Source organism: Lissotriton vulgaris, chromosome 9, assembly GCF_964263255.1.
Source record: "Lissotriton vulgaris chromosome 9, aLisVul1.2, whole genome shotgun sequence".
Classification (NCBI taxonomy): domain Eukaryota; kingdom Metazoa; phylum Chordata; class Amphibia; order Caudata; family Salamandridae; genus Lissotriton; species Lissotriton vulgaris.
In genome coordinates, this window is record NC_141697.1 from 1,136,107,378 (window position 1) to 1,136,128,031 (window position 20,654).

Genomic DNA, 20,654 nt, shown 5'->3' on the forward strand with positions numbered 1-20,654 from the left:
TCTATATTTTTGATTCGATATTTTGGCTATTAATATCGATATTACTCGATATTTTTGTAGTCTATATTATGTCTGGTCGATATTTTGGCTAGTCTATATTTTTTACTCAATATTTTGTCCAAACGATATTTTGGAATCGATATTATGTCTGTTTACCCTTTCCAATTTGGCTAATAGCAGCTCTACCTTTACTGAGGAAGGAAACACTAATTTAACCTCAGCCAGTGTACACATATTGGTCATGAACGTCTGTAAGCCTGACTGGTCAGGACTTTTCCATTCCCTTAATAACAGTTCATGGATCCCATGAGTAATAGAAAGAAATTAAGCAGGATACTACTGAAACTGCAGGAACAAAAACTGAGTACGTCTTCTTCAACAGGAATTTGCAAATTATCTGCTAGGTATTTGAATACTGTTGGAACTTAAGATCTGTGGATACATTTGACCCTGTGCCTGAATCTTGAGTCTGGATGTAGTCATCATATTCTGAAGAATGTGACGATGAAAGTGATGACAGTGAAAAAACTTCCCAAAAAGACAAGAGAAGAGAGAGACAAAGAATCTGGACATCTGTCTTTAAATGCTAAAATCTGTCTGTCTGTCTGTCTGTCTGTCTGTCTGTCTGTCTGTCTTAAGAGGCGCACAAAAAGAGAATGGGCATGGGAATGGGAGGGAGGCAGTTGTGTACCTTTTAACAGGCTCACTTGATGCCTGAATAAAGATCGGTGGAATCCCATTTACAAGTACTGGGATGACAGAAGGGTTGAAGAGATGATTGGATTTATCTGATTGTGAAGTAGTACTTTAGGGGCACTGCAACAAATATTTGTAAATGCCTTTTTATTTTGCCCGTTGGATTTTTACTAAAATATTGTGGGTGTGAAATCTTAATCTTTAGTTCATGTTTGTAGGCAATGAAAACATTTCTGAGCAAAATGCATGTTGGGAACATATGACTTAGTTGATGCAAATTCCTTGCAAAATCTTCCACAGTGTCTCCTGGAGTTTTCCTATTTCAGTATTTTTCCAGTGTTGCATCTTCTAGTCCACCTCCATAGGCCCATCACAAAAGTTTGCTTAATGAGCTGCTGTGGCTTTTGTGGCAGTTCAGGAGTGTATGAGTAGTAAAGCTAGAGTGAAGACAGCAACTATAAGGGACATTCAATTTGCAGTGCAAAACAGAACATACATTAATTATATAAGCATTTTGCATTACTTAGTATGCTGCAGAAATATTGTTTGCATATGTTTGCTCGAACGTACACACCCACCCACCCACACACACACACCCACCCACCCACCCACCCACACACAAATACACACACACACGCGCACACACACACACACGCACACACGCACACAAACACATTTCACATTAGCAAAATGAAATTTCAGGTTAATTCTTTCTAAACCTTAATGCTTTCTTCCTCATCCAGCTTCCTCACACAACGACAAGGACATAAGGTGGGGCCCATGATTGTTTGTAGACAAGGGATTGGTTTAATGAATAACACATAATTTAAAATGCTTCTGAATGCACAACCTTGGTAATCCGACATCGTGGTAAAAGGACAGATACGTTGGTTGATTGTCTGTTGCTTCTGCCAGTTCTCAATTGTATTGTGTGACGAACAACCCTAGATGGTACATTAATTTTAGAGGAATTATGGCTATCAACACATAACAATAATAATAGTGATTTATGTGCATTGGACTGGGTGAAGTAAGTACTGATTGGATTTAAGTAATAGATAATTTCTTTGTATAAAAGAAAAAAATAGATAAACCTCTTGGGCAAAAAAAATATATTTGTTTTATAATCTAGCAACCTGTCAGTCTGTTCTTGGCAACCAATGTCTACATTACTCTTCTGCCATGTTTATTTTCTAGTTGTACAAAAAACGAATCTCCTCGATGAGTATCAACATTCTTCTGACTCATCTAATCTACTGAGCTTAAAAAGCACTTAGCATGGATGTTTTCTACTTTATAAGCCATGGTAATTACCTAATAATGCTATAATAGACAGAATTTGATTTACAAACTCCCAAAAGCCACAGTATTGATGTGTTCTGAATTTTATTTTAATAGTTATAAAGCCTGATTTCTCTACTCTTGTGTTAAGACTAATTTGGGGATGTGTTGTGGGTCTTGCCGACCTTACACGCTCTCTTGTCAAATAGGCTTTCTGCAAATTTTTAAACATTTGCATATCATATTGGCTTGAAGTTGGTTATTTTTTAACTAATGTCTAATCAGTCTTAACTTTTCAATAAATAAACTCTTTGTTGTAAATCAGGGCCAGATTGCAGTGTCTCCTCACTTTATGTCTCATTTGAGACCCCTGGATGCTGGTTTTCTGACCCCTGAAAGTGCCCTAAACCCTGCTCTAGGCAGGCCCAGGGCCAGTCCTATGATGAAAACACACACAAACATTAGGGCACACTATGTGTTAGGGTACAACTATGATTGGCATGACCTACCCAATATGCCCCTAGTACATAATAAAGCAGAGGCCAGCAGCCCTTTTTGTACTTGCATGGTTTCACTGCTGAGAGCCTGAGGTCACTTTAAAAGCAGCCCTGTGTTGCAGCACTGCGTTTAAATGTAAATGATGCCCAAATTCGACCTTAGTGTCAGGGTCACTTACAAAGTGATATACTACTATATGTTAGCATATTAGGTACCCCCAGGGTCTCCCCAAGGTGTCCCACGGGTGGGGGGTCATGCACTTATAAGAAGTGCCCTCATAAAAGAGGTTTTATATGCCCTGGTGATAGAGAAATTGCACATTTCATGTCCCCTATTGGTAGATCCCCAGTCACATAGGATACCATTGCATTAGTTTATAAACACATAACTATGGCTAGGAATGAAAGGATATATCATTCAAGGACTTAGGAGAAGGTATTGATAAATCCAGCAATATCTATTATTGAATTTATCCTAAAGTATCACAGAAAATGAGTTTTAAGACGTTCTTGTCTGTGAGCCAAAATTCAGCCTTCCTGTGGTTTCCCCTGATTGGTCGAAGTTAAAAGTTTTAGCCAAGATGCTTTGCTGAAGTGATAAGTGGCTCACCCAGGGAGATATTATCTCTTGGAAGAGAGCTCTGCTTCACAGGAATGCCAGAGCAGGGAGGAGGGGTCATAAACCATGGAGCTTCAAAAGGGGATAGGACAGGCAGGGAATGACCGGTCCATCTAACCACCACCTCCCCTGACCCAGCCAGATGGCAGGCTGGAGGCACAAATTTGCAGATGGTAGGGGAGTAGAGCTATGGAAAGGAGCCATACTGGAGGTTGGATTAACTAGTTCTTGCTCATCCACTGCAAGTTCAGCCATACTGAGTTTTGAAGAATAGGGCTTTCTGGCAGAAGATTATGCTCTGGGGCTTTGTTCTGCAACTCATTGGAATGGAGTGCTCTCCTGCCTGAACCCAGAGAACACACTGAATAAATATGTGAGAAGTACAGAGCCTCTCATATTTACTACTTAAATCTAAGAAAAGAGGAAGGCTTTACAAGCTGGGAACTCGATTTGCACCACAGGGCCCTGCCTTGTACACTGCGTTTTCGCAAATGTCTTAAAACCTATCTGTTTCCTGCTTGAGTGCACTAATCTGGCCGTTTTTATTATCTGATGGTGTCTGGATAAGCGCTGGGATGCCCAAGGGTAACTGCGCGCTATATAAAATTTTAAATAATAATAATAATAATAATTCTGACTGACTGCACCGGCAGCATTATCAGGAACTATAGCCCTATGGATGTGCCTTGCTTCAAGATGAATGAAGAGTGGACTGCCTGCAAGCTATAGGTTAAAAGAGCTCATCTGGACCATCACCACCAAGAATACCTTGCCTGGAGCGCATCCAGTGAATTTGTAAGGGTTTTGTCCAAGTGGATTGTGGGAACTTAAGTCCTAGACTGTTCTGCTGGTTCATCCTGCTGAAAAGCTCCAGGGGTCTGACTTCCAGAGTTTGACTGGGAGCTTGCTGTAAAGAAAGCCGTCAAACCCTCACCAAACCCAGACTGGTGAAGAACATCGAGGAACCCCGGCGGACAAAGCTCCAGAAAAGTATTCTAAGTCCGAAGGTAAAATCTTGACCGTGGCCTACAGCAAGGGGTATCCGAGCAGGGCTCCATTGTGGTCGGCCTAAAACCTTGACTTTGTCCCAGTCAAGCACGACCAGATGTCCAAATGTTGTGCTATAGGTTTCTAGGTGCTATAAAGTGCTAAATCTTTAAAAAAAATCATATCTCCGGTTCCCTACACTGGATTCTTGTCATTTTAGTGTCATTTTAAAGAAATAAATATTTCCTATTGTATAAAGTGGTGTGGGATTTTTATTGTATGTTGTGTCTCAATTATTTAATGAATTGGTGTTTTAAAATGCTTTACATATCTGTCTCTTAAGATAAGCTACCAAGGGTTGAGCATGGGAATAATTTATTGAGACCTATACTGAGCCCTAGACCATGTTGCCCTATTGTCCTACTGCCTACGGCCCTTTGCCAGTGCCAAAAGCACATTTACAACTACTAATAACCCGCTTTTCAACACTCTTACAATCACAGGGCAAGTTCGTACCAAGTAGAGGTCTATGTATGAATGTATATTAATATTTCATTATTGATTTGTTTGTTAATCTTTCAGATGTAATCTTTTCCTACACATCTTGTAAGATAAGTTAATACCAATATTGCACATTTGAGGCAGAACTTTAGCGACCTCATTCAGAGTAGTATGGTAATAACACAATCATACACTGATGCGCACTTAGCATGTTCTCATGTTTAGCTCCATTTCAGCCACTAGGTTCTGGCATTATTTTCCAGGTATCTTCCTACATGAGTCCCACACTGCCTTGCTTTGTCCTGATGAAGGTGTGACCCATATCCGGGCTAGCCACAGAAACGCGCGTCAGCGTTGGAGCTACTGCGTCTCCCCTGCATCTATCTCCTTCCTGGAGAAGAAATTGTATTTCTGAACTGTGTGACAAATCGAGGATTGTCTATTCCTCCTTCCTTATTGATTATGTCACATTGAGACTATATATTTGTTCTTGTGGGGAAGACTCTTGCATCACCTAAATATTCTCACTGAGATCCAATGAATTGTCACCTGACTGGATGTGTGAGTATGTTTGAGTATGTGTTTGTCTGGTTGGTTGGATAGAATGAGTGTGTGTGACTCATGCTGCATATTGATTGTGCTGATATTCTGTCTTTTGTACTGTATTAATCAGAAAGTATAAATATATATATATATATATATTTTTTCCTATTTATCTGTCTGCATTCCATTTGGGAGGACAATTGGTTTGTAGGAACAAGTTTTTTTGCTCATTGGTGACTTACTAGCATCTGAGCAAGTTAATTTTGGGCAGAGTGGTTTTTCTCTGTGTTGTTAGTAATAAATCAATCATAAAGAACCTTGCACAAACAGCTTTTGTGCATGGTATTCGGTTGATTTCTGCACCTGGTTATAGCCATTGCATTACACACTGAGGAATAAGGCTTTTCGGACATATTTTTCACACAGAATTACTGATACCACAAAGTTTTGCCTATGCTATTTTCTCCAGCTATGACCTAGATAAAATTGTCTTAACAGAACAATGGAGTGAGAGGTATTTCGAATCATCCTGCAAAGTGAGCAAAGTGAAAATGTAAATGCAAAAACTTTTTGCACATTCTTTTTTTTTACTATGCGCATGTTTTACTATGCACAAAAACTATACTGCTGACAAAACAGGCACCCCTGCACTATGTTGCAAGGGTGCCTGCGTTGGCCACCCCCGTTTCAAAGTGAGAGGACAGGATGCATCATATAATATGTAATACAGTACATTCCTGTCCTTTCATGAATGCACTGTACTTTAGCAATACAGTGAATTTCCTGTCCTTTCCCCCAGCACTGGTGCTGTTTCGGCAGCCTAGTACCAATGAAGGCACCATCGTGCATCTCCCCTCAGGAGGCATAAGGTTTTGGGCTTCCCCAGGTTTACATTTTCCTAAACCTGGGAAAGTGTCAAAATCCATTGTTGTTTCATAGGATACACACCACAATGCGCAGGAAATGGCTCCTGAGCACAGAGTAAGGCAACACAGCCGTTTGCACTGCCCCGCCTTACTCCATATCTATGTATTTATTCACAACCATGCTTAGTGGCTTTGCATGGCCTCACAAAAATGATTTTGTGATGTGCACTGCCGGAGCTCCCCTAAAAGTGATGCTCCACTGCTGCAAGGGGTTTGTAAATATGCCCCTAGATGTTTATGGAGAGGCAGTATTGGCAGAATTCGAAAGTAGACACTGAGATGGACGTATGGTAGGTAACTCTCTGCACCCCTGCCAACCTGGCTGGTAACAATTCTTTTGAATAAAGGAGACTGAAAAAAGTAAACACTTGTACCACACACTAAATCCTAAAAAATATTCAGCAACGTTTCTGTCTTTCAAAAAAGTAGATTTTCATTTCCCCTATGTGTCACGGTAGTTGCTTTCCACAGATGTAAATGACTATTGACAGCATAGAATATTGATTGAGACTTGTGAACAATTCTTTGTGTGGGCAGATTGTCCTTTTGAACGGGATATTGGGCTGCTAAGCAGCTACATGAAAATCAAAGTGTGTGTATGCTTAGGTAGAGGTTGCTTAAGAAGGTATGTATGTATGTATGTATGTATGTATAAACTATTTTGTAGCGCGCTCCGTTACTTGAGAGTATCCTGGCGCGAGGGGAAGGGCAGGAAACAGAACCACAGAGAAAACAACTTATATTAAACTCTTGAATAAGTGTGTTTTTAGAATTTTCTTGAATAACGCCACAGTTTGGGAGGAACGCAGATGAAGAGGTAGAGCGTTCCAAGCCCTGGCCACAATCACCGAGATTGACTGGCCACCAAGTCTGGCGCGTTTGAAACGGGGAAGGTACAGTTTCAGCTGCGTGGAAGATCTGAGAGAGCGAGTTGGCACATAACAAATAAATCTCTTTCTCAGATAGATGGGGCCTTGATCGTGAATGGCTCTGAACGCCAGCACCAGAGATTTAAACAAGATGCGCTGCGCAACCGGGAGCCAATGAATAGTGCTCATCTCAGCACGTACGCTCTTCCATCTGGGGATGTTAAAAATCAGACGGACGGCCGCGTACTGGATGATTTGCAGGCGCTTCACCAGGTAGGCCGGAATACCGCTGAACAAAGCATTCGCGTAGTCCAGCCTTGCCAGTATAAGAGCTCGGGCAACCGTCTCCTTAGCCTCTTTAGGGAGCAGAGGAAAAAACTTGCGGAGCATTTTCAGTGTGGCAAAGCAGGTGCCTGCCAGCTTTTTTATATGCTCCTCAAATCTGAGGTCCTCTGCAAACCAGATGCCCAGGTTTTTAGCCGGTCTTCCCATCTCTTTCGGGCTAGGGATGTTAGGGGGCCACAGTGTGTTCTTAAACAGAGGGGGGAAGGAACCGTAAAAGAGCACCTCCGACTTGTCCTCATTGCACTTCAGCTGAGCCTGAGTCAGCCAGCGAAATACAGAGGACAGACACCGATGAACTACTGATGGGTCCAATTTATCGTCAGGCCAGGTGAACAGCAGTTGGGTATCATCCGCATACCCAATTATCTTAGCCCCATACTGTTCCGCTAGATAAACCAGGGGGGTGATGTAAACATTGAACAGTAAGGGGCTAAGAGTGGAGCCCTGGGGAACCCCCGTGAGAAGTGGTTTAGGATTCGAAGCGTGGGGGGGCATCCAGACCTGCTGGGACCTGTCGGAGAGAAACGAGGACAGCCAGGACAGCACCGTTCCCCCAATGCCAATAGAAGACAGCCTAGCGAGAAGGAGTTCGTAGGGGACGGTATCGAACGCGGCAGAGAGGTCCAATAAAATTAGGACCGCTCTACCGCCACCGTCCAAACAGTCCCGAATCGCCTCAGTCATCTCCACTAGCCCTGTCTCAGTGCTATAAGTAGCTCTGAAACCCGATTGGGCAGGATGGAGGGCATTGGAAGATTCAACAAAATTCTCCAATTGTTGAAGCACCACCTTCTCACAAACTTTCGTAAGTGCTGGCAAAAGAGATATTGGACGATAGTTCCCAGGAACCGACGCGTCCAGTCCTGGCTTCTTCAGAAGCGGCAGAAGTTTGGCTTGTTTCCACCCAAGCGGCACCTCCCCTGAAGCCAAGGAGAGGTTCACTATCTGAGTGATCTCAGAACAGACCAAATCCGCCACCTCCGAAAGCACCCGAGCCGGGCACGGATCAGCAGGAGAACCCGATTTCAGAGATTGCAAGAGGGGGAGGATATCACCCTCAGTAACTTGGCCAAAGTTCAGAAGCTGTTGTCCAGAATAGGGACAAAGTATGGGACACATGTCAGTCACTACACAGTCAGCAGACATGGCCGCCATAAGGTCCTGCTGAATCCTCGCTATTTTACTAATAAAAAAGGTGGACAAATCCTCGCACCATTGCGCAGAGGACGGAAGAGCGACTGCATCAGCTACAGGCGCAACAAAGCTCTTAACGATAGCGAAGATCTCTCTGCTATTGTTATCTGCTTTTGCAATACGCCCTGCGTAATAGTTCCCCTTTGCTCCCTTGATGGCTGCATAATAACTTTTCTGTGCTAGACGTAGAGCAGCTTTGGCCTCTAGGCTATAGCTGCATCTCCACGCACGTTCTAATTTTTTACAGCCAAGTTTCATCACCCTCAGTTCAGGAGAGAACCATGGTTGGGACGGGGAGTGTCGTACCCTCGACACAGTTGTACGTTTGATGGAAGCAGAGGCCGCCTGCCGCACCCACTCGTTAAATTCGCCGACCGCCTTGTCCAGAAGCATCGTAGTTTTCGGGCGAGCTCTGGACAGGGCCTGTCTAAACACGGGCAAATTGATCTTTTGGGCGTGACAGATGGTGGGCGTGGGACCAGGTTCCTCAGATAACCATTCAAACCTGACCAAGTCATGGTCAGACCAAGTTGTTTTTTCCACTGTCACAGATTGAATCGGGAAATTGGAACAGACCAAATCAAGCAGATGACCTCCCTCATGAGTTGGGACAGTAACCCATTGATTGAGCTGCGCCAGGGTAAGAATTTCGCCGAGCCTGCGGGCATCCGGTGAGTCAGGGGTATCTACATGAATATTAAGGTCGCCGACCAAAAGGAACCTAGGGAAGCTTAAGGCCCGCGGCACTATATATTCTTCTAAGGAGTCAAGGAAATGAGTGGCCTGGCCAGGGGGCCTATAGATCACAGAACCACCTAAGGTGAAGTGCGGGGATAGTTTTACAGCAAAGTGAAGAACCTCGCCATCAACGCCCGCAATCGGAGGCTCAGCAGCAAAGGACCACCCCTCCCTGTAAATGACAGCCAGTCCGCCCCCTCTCCCCAAAGGTCTGTCTACCCTCGCAATCTTAAAGCCTCTAGGGACAGCAAGTTCCACACTCGGAGCGGAGGTGCTGGTCATCCACGTCTCCGTGACGAACAGCGCATCCAGCTGGCCATCCACCAGAAGATCGAAAATATCCGCAGCGTGTTTAACCATCGATCTAGCGTTAATCAGTCCCGCCCTTATGGTAGCAACACCGGCGTTCCTGACCAGGCGTGGGGGTAAGACAGGTTGGGGGAGGAAGCCACAACTGGGGCACTCAGCCCAAGTTCCACCAAGATCTACACGTGGACATGGCAATCCTAAACAGGGGGGGGCAAGCTTCACAAGATCGTGGCGAGAATACATACGTTTCTCAAGGCTTGCCATCCCTGCAGGAAGTCGGGCAGAATGGCTGGCCCTGGGCCCGTCCGGGGCACGGACGGGCACAGACGGGCCCTCCTTTGGCGCTCCTTCGGCGCGAAGACGGCGCGCCCGCTGCGCGCGGCCGCTGCGCGCCCTATGAGGTACCATTATTTAACCCCCAAGCCCCTCCCCGAGCTGGACCGCTACCTCCCGACCAGCCAGGGACCGGACCTCACTCAAGATGGCGCCGCCCGACCTGGCCCTCCACAACAATCGGCACGGAGCAGCCGCGGTGGAACGGGGCGCAGGGGAACCGGGAAAACAGCACAAAGGTTAAAAACGGGTCCAAAGTATTAAAAATACATACATCAGAATTTACTAAACAATTAGATGTAAAAGTGCAAATTCGGTTTTTAAAAGTGCTAAAAGATGAATGCAGGAGAGCGAGTAGGCAGAAGAGTAAACTCGCAGTCTGCCTTTCTTTCCCCAGCGGAATCTCACAGTGCTGCCACCACTATGATCAGCCACGAGGGTCAGGGAAGCACAGATTCTATTTAACCCCCAAGCCCCTCCCCGAGCTGGACCGCTACCTCCCGACCAGCCAGGGACCGGACCTCACTCAAGATGGCGCCGCCCGACCTGGCCCTCCACAACAATCGGCACGGAGCAGCCGCGGTGGAACTGGGTGCAGGGGAACCGGGAAAACAGCACAAAGGTTAAAAACGGGTCCAAAGTATTAAAAATACATACATCAGAATTTACTAAACAATTAGATGTAAAAGTGCAAATTCGGTTTTTAAAAGCGCTAAAAGATGAATGCAGGAGAGCGAGTAGGCAGAAGAGTAAACTCGCAGTCTGCCTTTCTTTCCCCAGCGGAATCTCACAGTGCTGCCACCACTATGATCAGCCACCTGATTTCAAGCAGTTGTGGCTGTCCTGACCTTACGAATTGGGAGGACTAGTTTATGTGAAAGATGGGGGCGCAGAGTTCATTTTAAGTCAGGTAGAAGATGCATGTATAATGGCTACCACTTCCCATCACACATAGAACCCGATGTATAATGAAAGCTGTGCATAAATGGAAGAAGTGTTTGCTAACCCTATTAATCAAAATTGAACACTTCAAGCTGGTGAATAATAAATAATGCTGCATCACTGAAGGAAAACTAGATGACATCACTGAATTATTCTAATTTACAAGCTACAGCAAAAAGTTGATGCTACGGGTTAACATTATGACTGCAATCTAAACCCCATTTATAAGCAAAGAACCATAACTCCAGGGGCAAATCTATATACCCGGTTACTGTATTTTCATTTTTGCATAGCTGTATTACCCTTAAGTTTAACACAGCATTCTGAATGAGTGTAGTTGTGTTTTGATGAGAGTAACACATTAAGGTTTTTACTTAGACTTTTGGCAACCCTTTATTTGCTTTGAATATTAAGTCCACAAATTTTTATGTGTCCTAATCAGAACAACATACTACAACTCTGCTTGTCAATGTAAAACAAAGGCGTTAAAATATTACCTGGTGCAGCCACGCGCCAATCGTGGTACATCCCAAGTTTAAACTTCATTGTCGACGCTGTGAATAAAATCTGAAAAGCACCACGTGCAGCATCTCTTTCATTGACTCCAACTTCAATAAAGAGTGTCAGAGCTGACCTACCTCCCTTGGTTATGCAAACATTTCCAGGCGCAAAAAGGATGCTCTTAATGGCAAAGGTATGCGAGTGAACTAATGCAAAGGCAGGAGGGACAATAGAGTGTGGAAAGATGAACAAAACAGTCATCTTTAGCCAGTAAAAATAAGTGTAGCAGAAACGGAGTATAATAAGACACTGTGTGCAGCTGGGGCAGAGCATTGTAACCAGTGGACAAGCTCAGAAAAAGTAAGCTTGAGGTTAACAGGTTTTATTCGACTGACAGATGTTATGTTATTCGCTTTTGCTCAAAGATATTTTAACACCTATTTAAAAAGGCATACAGGTTTGTCAGGAGTCTTTCAGCAGATGTACACTCATGAACAAACCCAGTTGAAAACCTTTAATGCAGTCCTTTTTCCTATAGTAATTAGGTAAACACCATTATTTTTGTTATGAAAACCATTGTGCTGGTAGTTATGTTTGCTCATGGTCCGTTATGAATGAATGATCCATCCTTTATGACATGATGTTTTCCTATACGTTCCTTTTTCTAAAGCACTGAAATACTGTAACTGTTATGGATCAGGCGATCGCAGATGTTCAGGGTTGAATCCTCCATTTAGCTCATGTCAGTCCCCTTTGTATACAGGGAAAGTTGCATTTCCATTTGGAGCACACCTGGAATGCTCCATTATTTTGTTCTACGTCACTGGGGTCTTTCAGCGGGTCACCTGAACGTTTTCAATTCGTCTGTGGAAAATTACAGATTATTTTATCACCGAATAGCAAGCTAGCATGATTAGTCGTTGTAGTATATTAACTAAACTTTTGCAGAAGTTTAAACTGTAAAGCTCAACTGTGTGAAATATTGGGTTCCATTAAGAAACAGAAAATTAATAAAGTAAAAAAGTCCACATTATAAACAGATATATTCAGTAGTATTAATGGAGTCTCCAAAGGGTACAATGATCTGTTCTTTCCAACGAGGAACCGTACTTTAATTGGAATAGGCTGGGTAGGGCTTCTGTTTCAATATTTAAATGTTTGTCGTGTACTTTCTCCCTCAGTGTGGGGAATGTTCGAATAGCAATAATGTCCTTCCGCCTTGTGCTATTCCAGCCAGGAAAGGTCCTGCCCCTCATTAAAGGCACTCACGTACAGCTTGGGCCTACAAAACCGGGAGCAGGCCTTTAACAACCAATGAAGCCTTCTTTTGAAAGCAGCCGTAATGCTAAACTTAAAACTATCTTTCAAGTTACAAATCGGTATCATTTGAAAGTCATCTGTCTACCAACTCTATGTGCTGTAAAAAAATCAAAACTTGTATTGTTACCTACGGGTGCTGGGTATCGCCTTGCTGTGTTTGTAATGCCTTCAATTTAAGGCTAAAGTCATTGTTGCCATATTCACTAGCAGGATCCTAATCTGTCATGTTTGGGGTTTGTTGGGAAAACAGTGATGTTCCATGTTGTGTGATCCAGTCCTTTGTTTTTATATGAAAGAACTGATTATTAAAATCACGTGTAGTAGGTTAATACTTTTTATGTCCTTACACCCATGATCTACAACCTAGCAATCATAGCTATTGTGCTCCCTTAACCCATGCATCAAACTCATTTTAGTTTGGTCAGCAGTCTTCCTGGTCAGCAGAGGCCCTGCACTCCTGATGAAGAACAGCCATAATTAGAGATTGGTACTTTCTTGGTTGAGAGCATTCACCAGCGTGGTGGACGCACTAAAGGCAGGTTTTTATGTTGAGTGGATGTAATATTTGTTCTACTACTTGCCATTCATTTTCGTTTACACAAGCAGCCTCCCAAAGTGGGAGATGTTTGTATAAAGCAAAACAAAGACACTAACATTCAGGGAATGTTCTCACTGCACATAGGTGCCCTGATAAGTTTTACCTGCCTGGGCATGATAGACTCCTGCCAAGACAGTAAGATACTGTTGCCCCACCTTAATCAGGGTGGAAAAATGTCCCAGTGGCATGGCCAGCGTCTCCATCATTGGAAATCCTGCAGTTACCACTGGGCAGGAGCTCTCCCTATGAATAGTATAGGAGGCACTTGAAAGTTTCATAAACTTGAAAACATTTGTAGAACTATTTTTATGCTACATATGTTTATAAAATGTTATATGTTTATTTTAAACGTGGAACAAAATAAAATGATGTTAGATTACTATTAAAATAATCTTAATTTAAAATGTAATTATTTTGAATACATTAAATGAAATAAAATACTTTTTCTGAAGTTTAAAATAAAAAAAATCCCTTTTAAAGTAAAAAAGAAATCTCTATGATGGATTATAAATTAGTAAAGGTGGTGCAAATAATTAGTTACATTTTTTGACTATATTTTACATTAACTTTAAAATTCAAACATGTTATTAAAATATGTATATAATAATAAATATGTTTTATCTTTAGATCAATTGTAACATTAAATTACATTATTTATATTTTTAAGAAATTTAAATATCTTAATGTAATTTAACAATAATTCCTAAGTGGTAAGCCCCTAACTCCTTTATTTTCTATAAGGGGTCTTGCAATATCACTGTTTGGCCATTCGTGGTGTAGGATTTACTCTAGGTCCTAGCTAGAGAACATTTACTACTCTTTTGGGTCTCCTTTGCTTTAGTAACTTTAAAAGTGCAGTTTGTGCATAGCAATGTAATTACTCTTTTGTGGGTGGGTACACCAAGGAACAAAAATGCATTTCCCCTACAATGTTTTAGCTTCCACCTCCTTCAGGTAGTACAAGATTATTTTCTCATTGGCTGCACAGCTGACATTGCTGGATTTCCATAAAACATCATGAGTGAATATTCTATTTGGAATGTGAAATCAATGAAGTTCTGAAATCTCTTGAGATATACTGTAATCATGTGTTATTGTGAGGGGTGTCCAGACCATCTGGATACAATAATGTTAGACAGTACATATAGAAGTTTTCTCTAGAGTTCTGTAGTTTTCCATTTAAAACATGTTCCACGGGAAAAATCTTCAAATGGAATAGAAGATGGTCTACAAGGTTAAAATCATTGGCTCCTAGCTAAACAAGTTTTAAATTAATTATTGCTTATTTGTGATTTGTGAACCATGTATGGAGTTCAGTGACTCTTTGCCCTACATATTGTTTTTTAAAGCTTTGGCATTGGCACAGATTCACATAAATAATGCATGCTGATCTACATGTAAGATGCTGTCCTAAGCCGTAGGTTCATCTAGTACCAGAACGTGTTTATGAAGCTAGTTATGAAATTCCTATCACACCAACTTAGAGTATTCAAACAAATGTCCCAAATAACATTCACAGATGCAATATCATGTTGATTCGATATATTGTTCTTTTAATCCATAAGATTCTCTCCGAGTCCAGCCAACACGTGTTTCGTCGTAAGGGTAGGGACCCACAACTTCATCAGGGCTGATTTTCAATGGGTGGCGAACTGTCAGCCTTCTGGCTGGTTATAATTCCGACCCAGCCTAATTCGGCTGGGTTGCAAAAAATCCTGTCACAAATCACGGATCTTATCTTCTATGTCCGGGCTCTATAATTGTAGCGGTCTCCCCGTATTCGGAAGAGATTTTCTTCCGAACATGGGGAGACCGCTTACTGACGACGTGAGGATTTTGGCCACGGAATGCTCCAAATATTAGTTGGGCTGACGTGACAATAAGATATTTATCTGACGTGTGGGATTGCTGAGATATACGCAATACATTCGGATTATTACTTGATGTACCTGGTCAGAACATGGGCATCATTATCGAACTACAATTATAGAGCCCGGACATAGAAGATAAGATCCGTGATTTGTGACAGGATTTTTTGCAACCCAGCCGAATTAGGCTGGGTCGGAATTATAACCAGCCAGAAGGCTGACAGTTCGCCACCCATTGAAAATCAGCCCTGATGAAGTTGTGGGTCCCTACCCTTACGACGAAACACGTGTTGGCTGGACTCGGAGAGAATCTTATGGATTAAAAGAACAATATATCGAATCAACATGATATTGCATCTGTGAATGTTATTTGGGACATTTGTTTGAATAATCTAAGTTGGTGTGATAGGAATTTCATAACTAGTATTAGATCTACGGATCATTGGTGGGTTTGGATGATAACCCATACCTAGGCACCCAACGACTCTGATTGACCTTAAGGGATAATCCCATAACTGCCGATATTTGTTGTAGCGCCATTACCATCCTGGAATATCATCCCCACCCCAATTTTCTCGTGTTTATGAAGCTGTTTGGTAAAAAGGTATTCGCATGTGATGCACCTTTTAGAATCACAGAAATTAATCCATTCATTTGATACAGCGTCCTTGAGTTCACCTCTCACAGTAAGAGCTCGTACATTGGGAGCTTTGCAATAAGCAAGGACTGACAGCTTTATAAAAACCTTTTGTAATTTGTCAGAAGTGAATAAGAAGGGAAATGTTTTTTGCATTATGCTATTGTAGTTAGGAGCTGATGGATGGTTGTTAACCATGAATGGGATTTTGTCACTTTTGTTTCTGCTGTTGGTTTTCCACATTAGCACTTCCCTGGGTACCCGCAAAGACTTGACAATTTGTTACTGTATGATATGCAGAGGATAGCCTTGCATTTGAAATAATATAGCAAGCCCCTGCAGATGTTCTTTACAAGCATCCTTATTGTTGCAGATGCATGGTAACCAGACATAATATCGAAGTAAAAATATAGAATAGCCATAATATCGAAGTAAAAATATAGAATGGACCAAATATCGAATGGACACAATATAGTGGTGAAAAATATTGAATTGAAGGTAAGTAATATAATATCGATTTTCAAAATATAGAAAGTCAAAATATCGAAGTATATAATATAGGTATTAAAATATATCGAACTTTTAATAATATCGAATTTTTCAAAGTATTTTGTATGTTAGTATATGTGTGAAAAGTGTATATCAATTTTGTAATGAATTTTATGTTATTTAATTTTTGCGTAATTTAATTCTGTAGTGGGTTGTGGATTTATAGGGGACTAGGGTAGGAAGTATTTTAATTATATTAAATTAAATATACATTTTTAGAAATGACTAATTATTTTTAATGTCATTTTTCCGTTTTAGTTCTGTAGCGGGTTGTGGGTTTATAGGGGAATAGGGTGGGAAGTAATTTAATTGTAATTACTTAAATATTTTTATTTATTTATTGGTATTTATTTTTAATTCATTGTTAATTTTGAAGTGGTAATTCATTTTTATTAATTAATTGATAATTATGTTAATTTTAATACTGTATTTTCCGTTGCGGGTTGTGGGTTTATTGGGGAATGGGGTGGGAAGTAATTTAATTGTAATTAAGTAAATAATTTTTATTTATTTATTGGTATTGATTTTTTATTTATTGGTAATTTATTTTTAATTGGTAATTACTTTTTATTAATTGGTAATTAATTTGTATTAATTGAATAATTGATAATTATGATAATTGTATTCATTTATTTTCTGTAGCGGATTGTGGGTTTATAGGAGAATAGGGTGGGAAGTAATTTAATGGTAATTCATTCCATATTAAAAATACTTATTGTGTATTGATATTTAATTCACTGTTAATTATTAATTGGTATTCATTTTTATTAATAATTAGTTTTTGTTATTGAAAATTATTTAGTTAATTAAATATGAATAGTTAATTAATTTATAATAATTGATATTTATTTGTATTTCTAATTAATAAATTATTACATAATATTACATTGGTAATTCATTGTAATAACTTTTTTATTGGTATTGATATTTAATTTGCTTTTATTAATATATTAAATCATTACTTTCCCTACTGTTAAACTCACTAGAGTGGGAATAGTAATTTTTACCCCTAGGCTATCCAACGCTTTCCCTACTGTTGCACTCTCTGGAGTAGGAATGGTCATGTTTACCCCTACGCTATCCTACGGTTGCACTCTCTGGAGTAGGAATAGTAGTTTTTACCCTGCCGCTATCCAATGATTTCCCTACTGTTGCACTCTCTGGAGTGGGAATAGTAATTTTTACCCCTACGCTATCCAACGCTTTCCCTACTGTTGCACTCTCTGGAGTGGGAATAGTATTTCTGACCCCTACGCTATCCAACGCTTTCCCTACTGTTGCACTCTCTGGAGTGGGAATAGTAATTTTTACCCCTACGCTATCCAACGCTTTCCCTACTGTTGCACTCTCTGGAGTGGGAATAGGTAGTTTTACCCCTATGCTATCCAACGCTTTCCCTACTGTTGCACTCTCTGGAGTGGGAATAGTAATTTTTACCCCTACGCTATCCTATGCTTTCCCTACTGTTGCACTCTCTGGAGTGGGAATAGTAATTTTTACCTCTACGCTATCCTACGCTTTTCTCTACTGTTGCACTCTCTGGAGTGGGAATAGTAATTTTTACCTCTACGTTATCTAACGCTTTCCCTACTGTTGCACTCTCTGGAGAGGGAATAGTAATTTTTACCCTCCCGCTATCCAACGTTTTCCCTACTGTGGCACTCTCTGAATTGGGAATAGTAATTCTTACCCTCCTGCTATCCAACGCTTTCCCTACTGTTGCACTCACTGGAGTGGGAATAGTAATTTTTACCCCTACGTTCGCCAACGTATATATATATATATATATACTAGCGGCCCGTCCCGACGTTGTCCGGGTAAAAAAAGGCTAGGCAGCAATGGTTTTAGTATCATTGTACATTCGTCCCACATGATAAGAGACACATTTTGAAGCAGTGTCCCCAAAGGTCAGTTTTTCTGAATAGAGCATATTGAATCCCTTTCAAGGGAAACTGTTAGAAGCAGTTCAAAGGTAGAATGTGCTGTTTTCCCAGCTGTTAGCAAAGTGGCAGCTATTCCAGATGAAGCAACACCTAGAGCCAAATTCGCAGAAGATCGAACTTTGGCAAGTATGAGGTTGATTAGGTAAGTCTTTCCTGTGCCACCGGGGGCGTCTATGAACAATAGTTTGCCTTGCTTCTTTTCAACACTATCAACTATGGTGTTGTAGGCGAGTTGTTGATCGGGAACTAAGTTAGGCAAGTGTTGAGCAAGGTAGTTATTTAGCTCTGGAATATTGTGTGCGGTAGCGATATTGTGGTATCCAGTTAGGTTAGTTCGGACCGCTGGCGGCAGGCTGAAATCTTATAAGGACTTCTCGCTTAATAGATACAGTGAGGCTTCAATTTCTATAAGTCCTTGGTTTATGATTTCATTGTTGATAGCAGCCCGTGCCGACGTTGTCCGGGTATGAATTGCTGCCGGCCAGTAGTATATTGTTTTTTAGGATTTCGTTTTGATAGCATTTCTTATCTGTGACAGGCCTGTGAAAAGCTCTGATTCACAGTGCACTGCTGATGCACTTAAGAGTGCGCGTTCAGTAGTGTGTGAACTCGAGTTTCCCTACTTTATATTTCTTTGCAATATTATATAGCGCAAACTCGACAACATGGCATGAGCACAATTTACATTACAGAAGAACACATTCATTTGTGGTAGGCACGGGGAGACAAAACGCTTTGCCTGGAATCACAGGATGTTGAGCTGATGCCGAGATTCGAACGTAGCTCCCCAGCTCTAAAGTTCGCAATTCTAGAACTTGTGGCGGGAGGTGTGTCTAAAAGTGTATGTTGGTGCTGGCCATCAATGAGAGAGACCTGTGCATTTTTCAAATGGGTGGTGAAAAAACATGAGTATGTTGCTGGAGATGTGGGCTGCCGCGCCACCAATGTACTTACCGGGGGAGGGTAAACACCGATTATTCTGCAACTTTCTTTCCGCATACCATCACTCCGCATACTTTCATTACGAAAGTACCATGACTCCGCAATGCCATTATAACGCATGGCATTACATTTTATATGCTTTTACTTCGCATACATTTACAACGAAATTCGTTGTAAATGCATGAATGGCAAAAGCATGTTTTTTTTAATGTTTGGATAAGATAAGAATGGATATAGGGGTATATGTTTTGGGGTACTGAGGTATATGTTTTGGGGTGTTTGGGTATTTTAAGGGTTCAGATATAGTTTTGGGTTATGGGGTACAGGGGTAGTTTTAGGGTTTAGGGATAGGTATGGGTTTTGAGTTACAGGGGTATTTTTATGTTTCAGGGCTAGGTTTGGGTTTTCGGGTATAGGGGTATTTTTAGGGTTCAGGGGTAGGTTTGAGTTTTGGGGTACAGGGGTATTTTAAGGGTTCAGGGAAAGGTTTGGGTTTTGGGGTATAGGGGTATTTTTAGGGTTCAGGGCTAGGTTTGGGTTTTGGGGTACAGGGGTATTTTAAGGGTTCAGATATAGTTTTGGGCTTTGGGGTATAGGGGTATTTTTAGGGTTCAGGGGTAGGTTTGGGTTTTGGGGTACAGGGGTATTTTAAGGGTTCGGGGCTAGGTTTGGGTTTTGGGGTACAGGGGTATTTTTAGGGTTCAGGGCTAGGTTTTGGTTTTGGGGTACAGAGGTATTTTAGGGTTCAGGGGTGGGTTTGGGTTTTGGGGTACAGGGGTATTTTTAGGGTTCAGGGTTGGGTTTGGTTTTTGGGGTACAAGGGTATTTTTAGGGTTCAGGGGTAGGTTTGGGTTTTGGGGTACAGGGGTATTTTAGGGGTTCAGGGCTAGGTTTGTGTTTTGGGGTACAGGGGTATTTTAGGGTTCAGGGGTAGGTTTGGGTTTTGGGGTACAGTGGTATTTTTAGGGTTCAGGGCTAGGTTTGGGTTTTGGGGTACAGGGGTATTTTTAGGGTTCAGGGGTAGGTTTGGGTTTTGGGGTACAGGGGTATTTTTAGGGTTCACGGCTAGGTTTTGGTGTACAGGGGTATTTTAAGGGTTCAGATATAGGTTTGGGTTTTGGGGTATAGGGGTATTTTTAGGATTCAGGGGTAGGTTTGGGTTTTGGGGTACAGGGGTATTTTAAGGGTTCAGGGCTAGGTTTGGGTTTTGCGGTACAGGGGTATTTTTAGGGTTCAGGGCTAGGTTTGGGTTTTGGGGTACAGAGGTATTTTAGGGTTCAGAGGTAGGTTTGGGTTTTGGGGTACAGGGTTATTTTTAGGGTTCAGGGTTAGGTTTGGGTTTTGGGATATAGGGGTATTTTTAGGGTTCAGGGGTAGGTTTGGGTTTTGGGGTACAGGGGTATTTAAAGGGTTCAGGGGTAGGTTTGGGTTTTGAGGTACAGGGGTATTTATAGGGTTCAGGGCTAGGTTTGGGTTTTGGGGTACAGGGGTATTTTTAGGGTTCAGGGCTAGGTTT